Genomic DNA, 18067 nt, shown 5'->3' on the forward strand with positions numbered 1-18067 from the left:
CTATGTTTGGTGTCCTCTCAAATCCCAATATAACATCCTCCGGTTTATCGATATGCCTTAAAAACCCTTAAAATAAAGCAATTTCCGAATAATATTGGATGCCAATAAACGATGTTTGAGCTTGTTTAAAAATTCAATGAGGTGACTTCCGGTATAGTGTTTTCAAGGAATACCAAGTTCAAGGAATACGGCAAAAACATTCAAAAAAATATTAATAAACCGGAAGTCATTGTTTTGCATTTCAAAACTATCTCAAATATCGTTTTCCGACGTCTACTTTTCAATCTCGTTCCGAAAGTACTTCAATTTCAGAACTACCTCAAACATCGTTTTCCGACATCTACTCATCAATTCCGTTCTGAAAATACCCATATTGCTAGGAGTTTTAAGCAATCTCAATAAATCGGAAGCCGCCATCTTGGATTTTGAAACGAACCCAAACATGATTTTCTTGCACTTACTCTTCACAACCGTTCCGGAAATAGCCATATGATGCGCGGTTTGTACATTCATTACACAAAACTTTTTTTACGAAGTAAATTCCAAATAACGTAAACGTTTTTACGAACTACCTCTTTTTAAGAACCCCCGTTTAGCTTCCGCCCCCTAATTCTTCCGCTCAAGCACTGGGTAGGAGAGTATGTTTATAATCACCTAATAGTGTCTAATTGTGCTCTCTACTGTGGTACAGTATCTATTTATATTCTGATCCATGGTTTGAATTGATGGTGAGTTTTACCTTTCTTTTTATAGCATTTACATAGCTTCTGAGTTCCTCGTCGGATGATTGGTTATAAAGATTTACAGCGTGATACTCATTATTGTTATGTTTCTGTACAGAAATAATTTTACGGGAAACTTTAGAGAAATTTACTTTCGATTCCAATACTTTCAATCCCACAAAATTGCACAATTAAGAGGTTTCGAAAATGTTGAATGATATGATAATTTAATTCCCATTTGGGCATGTTTAATTTTATTTTCGGGTTCAAACGAGAAATATTTCTTTTTAAAAGGCATACAAAAGCCTTGATACAATCCCTTTCCCCATCCATCTTATTCGTTCGGGTTGTCTCTCTCGTACAATTAACTAATCCTAAGCCTCAATCATCGATAGTTGATAATAGTTGATAATTGCTTTAAAAACTCCAACGACATTGACTAAAGTTAAAACATTCCCAAGGTGGTTACTTTTAACCCCACCTAGAAGAGTGTTTTTGCACAATTCGTATCACTTGAAAACTGTCACCAAAAACATTGTAACACTTCCACCATATCAACAATCGAGATTTGCACTTGAGAGAGGCTTTGGCAATTCTTCAAATGTCACTTCCATGTCTAGCAATTGTTTGTCGCGTCGAAGAACAGAAAAGTTCGGATGCCTCTCACTCTCACCCCCACTTCATACTCTACTCTGAAGCCATAAAAGCAGCGCGAAAAATTCGAAACATCTTCCGACCAGTTTCGTGAAATAAATTTTTAAGTAGCTTTCGAATCAATATTTCCTGCTTGCACTTCCCTTGGGCTCCTCTACTACCGGTGGACTTCTGCAGCTTGCTTTTCTCCGGTTGAGCCACAATTGAATTATTTCGTGAAAGTCGGCAAGCGTTGGATGCTTTTTAGCAACAAAGCAAGCCTCGACATGAGATTAAGTGTTCCGAAAAGTTTATGTTGAAACAAAACGGTTTACTGGAAACTTTTCCACTGCACCAAGCGTTGCCTGGTTGGGTTTGTCACCAGGGAGGAGCGTCTGTTGGAGCCGTAAAACATTTGGCTTCAGGCACGAAGTTGTTCGGTGGAATTTTATTACCCTCACAGTCGTGAAATGATTTGGTGGGCCGATGGCGCGCTGCTGCTGGCGATTCGAGAGTAATTCCGGTAGGACCGAAATCGGATTTGTTATTGTTTCCCACTGATTGGCAATAATCGAATGTTAGTAAGATAAATAATTTTATTTGATTTGGTTAGCAGACCTCATTGGATAATGTTTTGATCAAATAATTGAGCCGTAATACGAAGTGAAAACAAATATATCCGAACATCAATTTTAGCCAGTCCTGACATTGTAAGGCCGTACGTTGACTGCGGAAAGTGACTTTTAAACCATTCGACTGAGTTTGTCGTTACCGCAAAAAGCCTGTTTGTGCGTGTGTATGTATGTGATAAAAATATTCGCTCAATTCTCTCTGCGTTGCACAGTGGTTCAAAAGCGCAATTTCACGCTCTTAATTGATAGCTCATAGTATCGTGGTTTTTGAGGTACAGTATCTTCAGAAAAGTTGTTCAGAATGATAGACGCCATCTTTTGGCAAATTTTATTTATGTGATTAATCCCCCTAAAAGTGAGATAAATATTTTATTTTAGCTCAGGGCCAACATAGGGGCTAAGTTACTTCGACAAAGTTGTTCAGAAAGTTATTTCAAACAAATTTGCTGAAGGTACTATTCCCGTAACTTGAGTGTAATTCAAGATATGATGTATTTTCTTAAAAGGGTTTCCAAAAACCAGTTTTTGTAAGAAAACATATATATTTTCAATTTATATGAGTTTTTCATGTTATACAAAGTTTTTCATCTTTAAAAACTACACAACTTTCTCGAACATACTATGCTGCTACCATTTCAGTTTAATGAAATAAAGCAATTTTTCATGTTTTTTTGCATAAAATTCTAACTTGTCTATTATCAAAAGGCGCAGGAAGGTGCAGATGAGACCACTTACATATTAAACTACTTCAAAAGAGCTTTCATACCGTGGTTGAAATACTCGTCTGCGATCGTCTGCAGGCGAGATATGTTCTTTTCAAATATCCTTGTCCTTGACATTTGCAATGATAAAGTTTATTGTATATCCGATCAGAGTTCAGTATATATTCGTTACCATGGAAACTCTCATAATACAAGGTTTTTATGGACATCGAAATCTACAAATAGGAAAGTTTAGTAATAATTACAGACGGTTTTTTGAAAGTAACTGTCCGACGTTTTTTAAAAGTGAGATAAGATGCCACGACTTTGACAAAAGGCAATTATCATGTCGAATTACGTTATGTCATTTTTTGATAAGTTTTTTTTTATAGAAAAGCTGTGCGGATAAATATCCTCTATTCATAAATTTAAGTGGAGATCGATAAAAGCTTGCTATATTGTACTGTTCATAATGATTAAGAAGTTTCTTTTATACAGGTATTGGGAGTATTATACAAGCGAGCAATCCAGATCACTTACGAATCGGGATCCCACGAATTGGTAATTAGTTTCATTGGATCCTTCGGTTACAAATATTCTTAAATGGCCAAAACAGTCCAAGAAGAATCTGTTGAACGATGCTAAGAGTCTTTTAGCTGGTTAAGAACATTGTCAGCTATCATAAAATAAATACAAATAACTAAAAAATGAGTTTTGATCATACTTTTCTCTACCAGAAGATGACATAACTTAGTTCGATTTGATGATGATTTTTTAAAAGTCGTGACAAAACAGTTACTAAACTATTCAATTTATAGACTTCAATGTGCACAAAAAATAATATTTTGTGGCAAGTACCATAGTAATGAATATATACTGAAATCTGATCTGAAATACAATAAACCTTATCATTGCAAATGTCAAGGACGAGGATATTTGAAAAGAACATATCTCGCCTGCAGACGATCGCAGACGAGTAATTCAACCACGGTATGAAAGCTCTTTTGAAGTAGTTTAATATGTAAGTAGTCTCATCTGCACCTTCCTGCGCCTTTTGATAAAAGACAAGTTAGAATTTTATGCAAAAAAACATGAAAAATTGCTCTATTTCATTAAACTGAAATGGTAGCAGCATAGTATGTTCGAGAAAGTTGTGTAGTTTTTAAAGATGAAAAACTTTGTATAACATGAAAAACTCATATAAATTGAAAATATATATGTTTTCTTACAAAAACTGGTTTTTGGAAACCCTTTTAAGAAAATACATTATATCTTGAATTACACTCAAGTTACGGGAATAGTACCTTCAGCAAATTTGTTTGAAATAACTTTCTGAACAACTTTGTCGAAGTAACTTAGCCCCTATGTTGGCCCTGAGCTAAAATAAAATATTTATCTCACTTTTAGGGGGATTAATCACATAAATAAAATTTGCCAAAAGATGGCGTCTATCATTCTAAACAACTTTTCTGAAGATACTGTACCTCAAAAACCACGATCCTATGAGTTATCAATTAGGAGCGTGAAAATGGGCTTTTGAACCACTGTGCGTTGGCTGAATTAATTCTCATAAATTTAGTGTCTAATCTCGTAATCCCACAACATGTTACTAGATTTCGCAATAACAGGATGATATGCGCAAGAAAAATGATGTGCATAATGTGCACTCCATTTACTCCGAGACGGCAGGAGCGATTTTCACAAACGATAGTCAAAACGACGAATTTCGCGCCAAATTGTATTCGGGTTTGACAGCACTCTCTCAGATTCGAATGAAACTTTCTGGACATGTAGACATTGTCACAAAATGCCACTTCGCATACTTTATTCCAAAATGTATCAAGACTGTCACTTGAAAAGGCCCATCAATAATAAATAACAATAATTATAATAATCAAAATAATCATAAATTTCACAATAATCATAATAATAATAATAATAATCATAATAATCATAATAATCTTAATAATCTTAATAATCTTAATAATCTTAATAATCTTAATAATCTTAATAATCTTAATAATTATAATGATCTTAATAATCATAATGTTCATAATAATCATAATTAATATAATACTTGATCTACAGGCCCAAAATTGATAATTACGCGACAGCGTAATCTATGCAATCTCACAAATTCTTGAATGAAACTCAATAGTTTTATAGTATAATAGTTTTTAATCTTATATTTTTATAGTCTTATAGTCTTATAATCTTATAGTCTTATATTCTTTTATTCTTATAGTCTTGTAGTCTTATAGTCTTATAGTCTTATAGTCTTATAGTCTTATAGTCTTATAGTCTTATAGTCTTATAGTCTTATAGTCTTATAGTCTTATAGTCTTATAGTCTTATAGTCTTATAGTCTTATAGTCTTATAGTCTTATAGTCTTATAGTCTTATAGTCTTATAGTCTTATAGTCTTATAGTCTTATAGTCTTATAGTCTTATAGTCTTATAGTCTTATAGTCTTATAGTCTTATAGTCTTATAGTCTTATAGTCTTATAGCAAATATACTATATATCCATATGGATCACTCTTGCGATTTACGAAGGACATTAAGTAAAGTGCGGTGACAAAAAGGTTACTAATAGACTACAAATTTTCAAATGTACATATGACAGAATTTTGAAATGGTTCGTCTGTTAAGTGAAGCTCAACTATTTTTTAGAAAATAAATATCAAAATTCAAATTTGGACTTAGAGTTTAAACTATTCGCAAAACATATAAAAATGACAAATTTCTTTTACATTCTAACTTTCCCTGAGAGAAAAGATAATGTGCAGCTAATTTAAATTCAATGTCATGAACGCAATGAAAAAATATCGCATTCGAAGTAAACGGTGTATTACAAGTTACTCATTTCATTTTAATTTTGTTGATACATTCTATATACTTATCAGAAGTGATCTGCCAAAGATCACCCTCATAGGCTATATGTTTCGTCTTTTCAGCACTATTCATAACATTCATGAGCAAAGTTGAATACTGCTTTATAACTCTTGACAATAGGTCTAAACAAGCGTAATTCTATATTATTTATAGGCGATATTTACTTTCGTGAGAGAAAAAACACACTTCATAATAAAAAAGTTCACACCTCTATGTGGGCATCATGTTCAATTATTTTTAACATTTCACTTCTAGGTGCACGCTAAACGCAAACTGCTTAACATGACTGAACTAATAGCCGTTTTCGTCACGAGATGGTGTTACTGTGATGTCTTTTTCGATTTGTATTGGATTCGTTAAAGTGATCCATATTGAAATATAATGTACTTGCTTATAGTCTAGTAGTCTTCTAGTCTTATAGGCTCTTATTACCGTTCTCGCTTCCACTTTCATGTTCAGTTCACTTCCAGATCGCTTCACTTCATATTACTTATTACCAGTATCACGCACAGTGTACCGATCACTGTTGTGACAAAAAAGTGTTACAATCACTTCACTTTGTTTTCACTGTGTAGTGATGCCGGTAGTAAAGGCCTTATAGACTTACAGTCTTATAGAATTGTTTAAAAATGGCATCCGTCAAGAAATGCTAAGGAATTGAATGTACACTGTGGAAAAACAGTAGAAGGCTTAAGACCCAAAATTAAAAATTAAAGAAAAAAACCCCGCATCTTCAATTTTTGCTCATAACTTTCTTTTTAAGACTAGACGATAATGCGATTGACGACTTTAGAAAAATAATTCACTACAATGGTTCACCTGTGTTAGTAAAGAGTATTTTATATAGAATATATGGTAAAAATTCTACTTTTTTAAAAAAGCATTCCATTTTGTTTAGAGTGTCCTATGGAACTCCTGCAAATATGGGGGTGCGAATTAAGAATGCGGAAAATAATGCTATTCAAAATGGAAGAATCAGAATAAAACAGTTTTGAATCTGTTACTAGAAATTATTTTACTTTTTGCCTTTCTCATGTAGAAAGGTTATGCAATCACTGTGAAAACCGACTTTTGAAGTGAGGCCCGGAGGGTCGAGTGTCATATACCATTCGACTCAGTTCGTCGAGTACGCAAAATTTCTGTGTGTATGTGTGTATGTAACGTTTCTTGGAGATAGCTGAACCGATTTTCACAAACTTAGATTCAAATGAAAGGTCTTGTGGTCCCATACAAAATTATTGAATATTATTTGAATCCGGGTATGGGTAAAATGTGCAAAAAATGTGAAAATAAATGCACTAACTTTTCTCAGAGATGGCTGAACCGATTTTCACAAACTTGGGTTCAAATGAAAGGTATTGTAGTCCCATACAAAATTCCTGAATATTGTTTTGATCTGACTTCTGGTTCTGGAGTTATGGGGTAAAATGTGCAAAAAAAATGAAAATATGTTTTCTAGCTTTTCTCATAGATGGCGCGACCGATTTTCATATACTTAGGTTCAAATGAAAGGTCCTGTGGTCCCATACGTAATTTCTGAATTTCATCTGGATCCGACTTCCGAATCCGGAAATATAAGGTAAAGTATGTTAAAAATAGTATACCATCACTGAAAAGGGCGAAAAACCGGTTTCTGAATCGACCTCAAATTTTCAAATAATTATAATTCAAATAGTTTTTATCAGTAGACGGTTAAACAAACCGATTTCGGTTATTCTTTTTAGGAATCGAAGAACATTATTTTGAAGAATACCACAGTATTACTTATGATGTAATGATTGATATGAGAAAGGCATCATTACACCACTAGGTGGATTAAAACAGGTTTTTACTGTGCATTTATAGATCTAAATGAAAATTAGAGTAAAATCTGATGAGATGCCGCTCTTGAAGAGTAACCATATTTCCGAGTTTGTAGTTCTAGAATTGTGAACATAAATGTGAATTCACCTCGTGAGACGACAGTAAGAATGTAAGTAAAAGTAACGAATTATATTTTAACATATCTGCATATATTTATAACCGTCAGTATATTGATAGTTCCGTTGCAGTGACCGAAAATTTTATTCCGCGCCGCGCGAAAGATTGTAATATCGAAGATATTTTTTCAGTTACAAGCAAAGTTTTTTTTATCGTCATTTGGAATTATGCGACGCGATGCCTATATCTATAAATTGGTAGAGACGCTGCACAAAAACTATGGTAGAGATATTTTGAGAAGTGAGAAGTAAGTTAAAATGTAATGTATTAGGGATATAAATAAGTTCAAGGGTGGCAAAAACTCGCTCATAAGATTCGATTCCAGCTCACCTCATGATTTACGATGCAATCCGTAAAATGATGGTAAAGATGAAAATCATCGCTGATCTAAACAAACACACTCACCTATACAGAGTATTGCTGACATCAAATTATGATGGTATTGATGGTTCTCAGTTTTGATTTCATAGCATTTAACTCTCATTCCTAGTTTTAAAAAGTGAGTACTGAGTTTGCCATCACCGTACCGAGCAACATCGGTGAGTGTATGCTTAAACCACAGAGCTGCCAACACAACCCAGAATTTCGGTTTTGTTTTTGCTGGTACTCAAAACAAACACGAGCATTAATGTACGAAAACAAATGTCGAACCGTAGCGTGATGTATACCATAAACCATTGAATTTCATGTCTCGAGCTAGACACAACTGGCTACTGAACCAAATGCGTTTTCCAGCATACGAGAACATGTCTTGGATTGAAATGGCATCGTTTCGAAAGTTGGCCGCCCATGGCAACTCTGGTGGATGGGGAATACAAGCGAAACAGTGTCATAAGAATCTGATTCAATGTGTTGATGTACAAACACATCAAATCACAACTCACAAATCGTCTCACAGTGGGTTCTAATATTTGATGTGCACTCAGCGCTCATCTGCTGATTGCTTGACACTACGATGTTGAGACGATGTTTTCTCTACGCAAATGGTTACCCAGTTACTCAACTCGTTCAGCGATGCTTTTGAAACCGATTTGCAGGTGAACTGAACTCGGTGATGATTAAGTACTGAGTTGATTATTGCCTGCCCTGAATAAGTTCCTATCGTTTTTCAGAAAAATTGAAAATTTATTTAAGAAAAATGGTTACAAATTTGATATTCAAGTATTGTTCATCGCTGACCATTACTTTTACCCATCTTTCTGGTAATTCACGGAATCTCTTTTTGAAAAATTAGACCGCTTTGGTCGCTATCCACGAAATCGGTCCAATGTTTTACTTAAACATATTCGTAGAAGTGCTGGCCAGCCAGGCCATGCTACATCGACCGGAACAAATATTAATCGAAAACAGCAATACCTAAACTATACGGCGGGTGGGGTAGGACTTCCCATTAGATCGATTCTAAGTACGTTTAACCGGCTTTGCAACATGTGGACGAGCCTTGTCGAGTTGCAAAATTACTTTGTTGTGTCTATCGCTGTATTGTGGCCGGTTAAACGCATCAATTGTCGTCGGTAGAGCTCTCCTGTGATTCTTTCATTCGATTACAGCAGGTCATAAGCACATTTCAGACCATGAATATTTTGAGTAACTGTCGTAACAGTAACATGGTAAAAATCCATTGATTTTTAACGTCGACAAATGGCTGGCTGAGTAACTTACAAGCTCTTGTGTTTGTGACATGTTTTGATCGTGCAATTTCTCCAGTTCTTCATCTTTAAACTTTGGTGGCGCTCCGAGTTGTTCTTCCAAATCCAAACTACCGCCTCCGACAAGACTTTTCTTTATATTGAAATTATGAATAGAGCTCCTTGTAAAAAAACACTTCACTCCACAAAAAAAAAATTCGACATTGGTAATTGGTTACTACTAGTTGGTGAGGTTACAAGAAGCTGTTGTACTTTGATTGCCACGGTAGCTCAACAAGCAATGCGTTTCACAGCTCAATAATTTCAAAAGTGAAAATTTGTTGCTCGTTATGAATATTTGAACGTTTACTAATCGTGAAGATAGTTTTAGTTGTTTTTATGATGCAGCAGTAATTTGTCTATCTGTGCGTACAGTGAATAATTGCCGCGATAATCCTTACCCCATTATTGATCTACTGTTATGAGTGAAGCAAAGGTAAGATAATGGTGTCATAATCTCAAAAATAGTTGACAAACGTTCATGATGATGAGCGGAATTGTTGGCAAAATGTGCAAACCTGCGGACTTTGCATCATAATCTCTGTTCACTGTTATTTTTTTTGTGCTTTGCTGAATCTATTGCTTGTGTGGATATTATCGAAACTATTAGAAAATATCAAACGAATACTGCAGCATGTCCGAGTCAAATTACGAACGGGAAAGACAATGGTTTATTCTGCTACTGTTCAAGACAGAAGTCTCCTCCAGCTTCAACCGTTAAATGGGGTTGAAGCTGGAGGAGACTTCAATCAATGTTGTATTTTTTCCGTTTTCAATATGCCACCAGCATATGCTCTCGACATTAATATAAGACCACATACGGAGGGAAACCCGGTCGTTTTTCAGCAGAACAAATTATTCATTCATTTGCATATGTTTCCTGGTTGTTCCTACTTTTCTTCCCACGAGGAAAGTTGTTTTTTTTTCTCGCGAGATTCTGAGTCCGATATAGCAGGAATGGCAGGCATGCTTAATCATCGTACTTAATTGCATTTTAATTTCTTACACATTGGGCCATAATTACTCAGCGTATCAGGAAGTGTCCTCTCGCCAGCGGTCTTAAAGTCGAATGGAAACCAATAAGAACAGGCTGCTCCGTTGAAAGCCTTTTGCAATTCCGGCCTGTCGGTAGTGTGTTTTTATTTTACTTTCGTTCACTGGTTGGTTCCGGTCTTCGGTAGTGCCAAGTGTAAATTATGCAGTTAGGATTTAATCAATTTCATGCTCGGCCTTTCCCGACAGTCTATACTGGGAAAGCCATATGTCCTTTTCGAGTTTGGTCTGTGTCTGTATGGCCTTTCCGCGCACTTTTGCATTGTTTTCTATTTAAATCTGTTGACTTTTTCACCGTTTCCTGTAGGATCTGCCCATACATGCTCTTTTCACCTGAATCTGCTGACCGAGCAGTGCTCGAACGCAGCAAGATTGTTTTTCCAGTGCATTCGTGTTGAATTTAACACCTAATGAATTATTCATGTGACACTTGACCGGACGAAGCACCTGGGCCCCAGCACCGTAGGCAAGTCGCAATAACGTGGCCTGTTGGTCGACTGCCTACACCTTAACGATCTGCGAACCGAACGGAAAAACCAAGCAGAGGTGTTTGTGTACGTGGCGATCTATTTTTACTTCAAAACAATGAAGCCAGCCTTGGCTCAGTCGGAAATGAGGTCAAAAGGATGTCCGGCTGGTGGCTTTGTCCCGGTGAGGCTTGGTTTGTTTTCATCAAACTAAAGCAAGTACAGCATTGGGACTGTTTTCAGTTCGTTCTGGTGTCAATAAAAATTTCAAACGTAACACTCCGCAAGTCATTCGGTTTTGCGTTACAAAGAAAATACCTGGCATAACGAAAATAGCTCGTGGTCAATGCTTCCAAGAACCGATATCAGCTTTCACTTGAATTTCCATTCACTGGTGAAGCTGCTGCAAGTTCGAATTTTCTGTGGCACGTCTTTCGGTACATGGAATATTGTTAATGAAAACTGTTAACATGACATTGTGCTTTGAGGAGTTCTTTCTTCAATGCTGACAAGGATGGAAGTTGGTAATCGAATAACTATAAAAACTGTTTAAAAGAAGAAAGTTGTATGAATGTGAAACCTAATGAGTCTTGATTCTTCGGAATATGTTTCGAAAGAAAATCCTCACAATTACATTGTTTTTATTATAATGTTTAATTGGTCGGCAAAGCTGTATAACGTGCAACTTGAGACCCCACTATGCGGTCATTCACCTCTTATACAGAACTTCTGAAGAACGGGTAACCAACCCCGATGGAAGCTACGGTCGTATGCCGACAGGGAAGGGGTAAACGAGCGTCTGTTTGCTCTTGCTAGGGGCGGTTCAAAACAACGTTTGACCCGGATCGGGCGGCTGAAGATGAAACGCGGTGTCTCGTCAGCTACAATAAAACTGGTATCCCCATCATGAGACTAGGTATCGCAGCTCAGGTAAGGCGGTATACCGTAATAAAATAAATAAACACCAAGAAAAACGAAAAAAGGAATACGGGATGGATCAATCGGTAATCGATACTTCAATGCAATAAGATAAATAATGTGGTTTACATCCACATGCAATTCAATTCTTAAAAGACAATAACAATGTGCACTATGTGGAGCACGAAAGGATGAGGTACAACATTCCAGTATATATGGAAGATAGTGCTATAAAAGTGCGTGTGCATGATCTTCCCTCAAGCGTCATCGATCCTTATATTCGCAAAACTATGTCCCAATACGGAGAGATTCTCTCTATCGAAAAAGAAAAGTGGAAGAATTTTTTCCCCGGAATTCTAAATGGCCTACGTTTGTTACGCATGTGCTTCAGGAGGCCTATACCTTCTTATGTGACATTCGGTCAGGATACAACAATCCCGTGCAAATCACTTGTTACCTACGACAATCAGATGGCCACATGTCAATATTGCCAAAAAGGTGTTCACTTCGGAAAGCCATGTGATAAACTGAACAAGGAGACAACTACACCTAAGGACAACGGTGCTTCCTTCACACCAACCCCAAGCAACCCCAGTACACCTGTGACAGCCACCAACAACAATGAAGCATCCCCTTCAACGAATCCATCATCATCCCCTATAGAACAAAGTACACCAGCTGCAGTTAACAACTTACCCTCCAACCAACCAGCAACTGCAACCAATCTACAACAAGGCACATCTACAGCAACTAGCAACGAACTCAAGACTGCAAACAATTGCACCGATGAGGCAATGAACGACGAGACGAGCCACGAACAAAGTGCCCCTCCATCCTTGCAGGAGGGAAATGGAAACTCCTCTCCCTGGGGAATGGTTCGATAAGTTTTGGCATACGAAATTAGACCACAAAGGATCGACTACACCAGCCGTGCACAATCAGATCAATTACCAAGTTCTTTTTTTAGTCTTCTGAGTTGTGTATCATCACATGGTTTTTGTTTTGTTTTAACTTGTGTAAGAGACAAAAGCGAAAACATTTGAAATCAAACAGTTTATCTGCGACCCACAAGGTTCCACGGAGCAAATAAAGACAAAAATCAAATTTTGGGGATAAAGATGTGAATGATTGTGTGTATTACTTTTGTTAGTATTTGGTTCTAAGATTGGTAGGCAAACTCGCAAGTCATCTCACTCAATAATAACTAAGCGATATCTAGATCTGCATTCTGGTTCCGCATACTGGATCGGGTTATCGAACAAAGTTTCTGGATCTGAATACTGAATCTGAACCTGGATTCTACACTGAGATTCTTTATCCGGATATGGAACTTGAAGCAGAATTCAGTACTTGGATTCGGAATATGGATCTAGACCTAGACCAAGATTGGAAACCTAAACTCCGGATAGAGACCTTAACCTGGATTCTGAACCTGAACCTGAATTCGAAATATGGACTTGGACTTGGATTCTGGACCTGAATTCTGTTTTCCGAACTTTTGACAGAGTTTCTGAAACTAAACTTTGAACCTAGACTGTGGGCGTGATTCTTGACCAGTATTATGCCCTTGGACTGAGAATTTGGACTGGATTCTGGACCTGAGTTCTCTAGGATTCCTCAATTCTAAACTCGAACCTGACTTATTGACAGAGATTCTAAACCTAGACCAGCTTTCTGAGCCCCAGGGCCCGACAAGTTTTCTGGATTTTTATACTGAATCTGGACATGGATTTTGAACCAGAATTCTTACTGAAAAATTCTGAACCAGAAATCTGCACTTGGATTCTGAGCATCTATCTAGATTCTAGGCCTGAACTTAGTTTCTTGATTTGTACTACTGACGTAGATTTTAAGTCTGAAGCAAGATTCTGACCCTGGATTCAAGATTCTAAAAAAGATTTTTTACTTTGAAAATTTGACAGAGATCCAGGACATACACCGGAATTCTGAGCCCGGAACCTGTATTCAAAAATATAACTCTGGGCTTGGATTCTAGGTCCAAATTTTGTTACATGATTAAGGACTTTAATTCTGAATCTGAGTTCTGTACCTGTATTCTGGTTAAAGGTTCTGTATTATATCTGTATTCTGACTCTAAACCAAGATACTCTGCTTGGATTCAGAACCTGGACCTGAATGGAGTAACTTGACTTCGATCTTGGACCAGAATTTTTAGTCTGGGCCTGAATTCTGGAACGAGATGCTGGACCTCAACTCGTGACCTAGATCCTGAACTTTGATTTTTCACCCGAATTGTGGACTTAGTTTCAGAACATGAACCTGGATTCCTGAGTGGAAATCTGAACTGGGACCCAGATTCTGGACCACAGATTCTTGACAGAGTTTTTCCCTGAACCTGGATTCTGGATCTGGATTCTAGAAAATAATTCTCAATCGGGACTTGGACTTTGGTTCTGGGCCAGAATCCTGATCCCGGATTTGGATTCATGACCGGAACTCCAGACAGAGTTTTGGAACCTGAAACTAGATCCTGGATGTTGACTCTTCACCTAGTGTGGACTTAGTTTCAGAATATGCACCTGGATTCCTGAGTGGAAATTGGGATCCGAATTCTGTACCTGGATTCTAACACATGGATCAATAAGTCCCGAGACTAAAGCAGAGATGGCGTTCGTAGTAAACCAGTAACCACGTCTTTCTAGAGTACTAACCTTTGCTTGAAACGGGTCAAAATTTTAAGTCGATCCGACCAGAAACAGCTGAGTTCTCGAGGTTGGAGTAAAGTCGTTTTGTAGTTTGTTTAAAAAATGGAAAAATCGAGTTTCGTGTTTTGATAAAACATTGTTTTTAAATGGGTGAAAACACCGTACAAACGAAACAATGGATTGAAAAATGTTATCCGGACTCTTGTCCATCAAAAGCAACGATTTGTCGGTGGTTCGCCGAGTTTAAACGTGGTCGTACCGACACAAATGACGCGGAACGCTCGGGTAGACCTGTGGAAGCCGTTACACCGGAAAATGTGAGTGAAGTGACAAAAATTATAATGAAAGATCGTAAAGTGAAGCTCCGTGAGATTGCTGAGATGACACAGATGAAAAATTGAGCATGAAAAAGGTTTTTTCCAAGTGGGTGCCGCGATTGCTTTCGATGGAACAAAAACAGCAACGAGTCGATGATTCAGAAAGCAGTTTATCGCTATTTACTCGCAACAAAAAAGATTTCTTGAGTCGTTAGGTGACCATGGACGAAACATGGATACATCACTACACTCCAGAGTCGAAGCGGCAGTCATCTGAGTGGCGCACAGCTGACGAAAGCCGTCCGAAGCTTCCGAAAACGCAGCACTCAGCTGGCAAAGTCATGGCGTCAGTTTTTTGGGATACGCATGGCGCGATATTCATTGACTACCTCGAAAAAGGTAAATCGATCAACAGTGATTATTATATAGACTTACTGGTGCGTTTGAAGGAGGAAATCGCAAAAAAACGACCGCACATGCAGAGAAAAAAATCCTTTTTCATCAAGACAATGCACCCTGCCACAAGTCGATGAAAACAATGGCGAAATTGAACGAATTGGGCTTTGATCTGCTTCCCCAACCCCCCGTACTCGCCAGATTTAGCCCCCAGTGACTACTGGCTCTTTGCTGATATTAAAAAAATGCTCCAGGGAAAAAGATTTGGCTCAAATGAGAAGGTTATCACTGAAACTGAAGCTTATTTTGAAGCGAAAGATAAATTTTTTTATAAACATGGTCTTGAAAAATTGGAGAAACGTTGGAACCATTGTATCACCCTAAAAGGTGATTATGTTGATGAATAAAAAAAAAATTTGCAAAAAAATGTTGTTTCCATTGTTAGTCTCGGGACTTATTGATCCATGTGTTAGACTTGAACTCCTGACAGGAATTCATAGATTTCCGTGACCTGAATTCTGAACATGGACCTGGACTTCAGTTTTGGACATGAATTCTTATCCCAGACCTAGATTCTGGATCTGAACTCCTGGAGAAATGTCGGATCTGAACCAAAATTCTGATCCAGAAAGCAGGATTCTGGATCTTAATTCTGGATTTGAACATGATTTTGGACTCGAGTTCTGAAAATTTAACAGAAGTCCGAGGCATACATCTGTATCATGAAATTATGAATGAGGACCTGGATTCTAATTCTGTATTCTGAACCTGTACCTGCATTTCCTTTCTGTATATTGAATGGATTGAATTCAGAAAAAAGACATGATTTGAATTTCTAATTAAACATTTAAACTTTTTTCACTCACTTTTATTTGACCAATTTTTGGCCGAAGCACCACTTAAGCATTCATCGTCTCACTTTCATTTTCTTACTCTCAAATCTCACAAGAAAGATTTTTTACTCTGAAAGATTTTTTTTAACTAGCGAAGCCCACTATTTGGGACTCATTGCCCACCTGTCGTCAATTTTGAGTATACTACCCATTAAAAATGAGCTAGAGCCCACCACTTTGGGAATCACTGATGTAGAGGTTGCGGCTCTTCAAGAAGGCACTGGTGAGTGATAATTCCGCGCGGTAAACCCAACTGCGGGTACATCGTTCAAGTACAACATCTAGTGCAGTGGCAGCGAGAAATCCCAAAGCGGAGTTGATTTTGTAGTGCTTGGTAAGCGATAGCGACAGATCATCAGGTGGAGGCCGATGAAGCCAACGACAAACTCGATGATGTGAAAGACAAGACCTACGTTAAATACCCCTTTAAAATCATCATAGGGGATGTAAACGACCAGGTCGAAAGGAAAGAATTCTTTTACCCAGTTATTGGTAAGGAGAGCCTCCACTCATCTACCAACGACAACGGCCTTAGGTTGATTAACCTCATCATCTGTTTGTAGATTTCAATGCAGCGAACGACTCAGCGAATTGTGGCAGATCATGTTAGAACATGGATTTCTGACAAAGATAATCAGACTGATTCGTATGACACTCAATGGAAATCAAGCGTCAAGATAACTGGTACGACAACCGATGCTTTCGTGACGTTATATGGATTGAAGCAGGGCGACGCGTTCTCAAATTTGTTGTCCAATATAGCACTCGAAAGTACGGTACGAAGATCCAGCGTGTAGGAAAACGGAACCACAATCAATAACTTCCACATACTCCTTGGTTTTGCGGTTGACATTGATATTATTGGCGTTGATCTTACAGCTGGGCAAGAGGCTTTAGTGCCCTTCAAGAAATAAGTCGATTGATAGAGAAAGAGGCAGCCCAGACGGTGTAGGATCCGAAGTGGAGATTGATGGGCCACAATACAAGGTTGTTGACGAGTTCATATATCTTGGAACACTAGTGATATGTGATAGTGATATTAGCCGCGAAGTAAAAAGGCGTGGGCTGAACATATAGCAAGAATGCCGGAAGAGAGAAGAGCATACGTGATGCTCAGTAGAGAACCTGGGAGAGGTCGTCGACTGCGGAGTAGCGAGGTCGGGAGAGCGCAATCGAAGAAGATGCACGCGCAACAGAAAACCGAATCACGTGACTGGGGAGGTATTTGATACTGGTTATTCTGACGCCAACTAAAGGGGGGTTACCGGAACGCTCAAGGTTCCATTTCATCGAATGCAAATTGCTGGACCTTTACTTTGACCATTCATCAAGAATTGCACAGCTTCCGTGGTCAATTTTTTCTTCGTCTTCTTAAAGTTTTTTTTGGCTCAACCTTTCCTCCATGCTCTTTTCATGAAGTGTGGTACTATCCACAGGGTTGAAATTGGAATCACCCATTGAAACGCTTCAAATCCCAACCCTCTCCCCGGTACCCCGGTGTTAGATATTGCTTCGGGGTATAAGGCTATCGGTGCTTGCAGAACCCTTCCCGGCTTTGTGGAACACCAGTATGGACGTCTGCACCTTTCGCTCCTACTTTTTGTGCACTTTTGCTACCGACTTAGTGCATAGCTTAGAGATTGACCAGTAGGGTGTCAAAGGTGGACCGGCGGTTCTGCTTGGTTCGCTGGCGCTTCGAAGACCATAGGCTGGTCTACGTTGCAAACTACTCAACTAGTCTCCGACGAGGGATCTAGACTACGGCGATGAAGAGTTCCTCCAACGAAGAAAATTTCCCCGGAACCGACGCTTCCGATACCGTTAACCGATCGATCGACAGAATGCCTGGGTTGGTCCAATTGGAGGATGGCTTCCGGTTCACTGGCACCCTGACGATCCTAGCCCCAGTGCTGCTTTACAATTTATTTGTTTAGTCCCGACGAGGGATCTAGACTACGCCGACGGAGAGTTTCCCGGGGAAAGAAATTTTCCCGACACTGAATTTCATTTTACGCCACACGCGACACTCGAAAAAGTACCAAGGTCGGTCCGATTTCTGGTTCGCTGGCTCCCCGATGACTCAACTTTGGTACTGTGGCTACTACTC

General features: G+C 38.2%; 1 protein-coding gene across 3 annotated transcripts in view; it reads right to left on the minus strand.

Moving 5' to 3' along the window:
• The window catches only part of LOC131436161 (junctional adhesion molecule A-like), a 1299588-nt gene that overhangs the window by 42890 nt on the left and 1238631 nt on the right, over window positions 1-18067 (minus strand). The gene's annotated exons all lie outside the window — the stretch shown is intronic.

Source organism: Malaya genurostris, chromosome 3 (genome assembly GCF_030247185.1).
Source record: "Malaya genurostris strain Urasoe2022 chromosome 3, Malgen_1.1, whole genome shotgun sequence".
Taxonomy (NCBI): domain Eukaryota; kingdom Metazoa; phylum Arthropoda; class Insecta; order Diptera; family Culicidae; genus Malaya; species Malaya genurostris.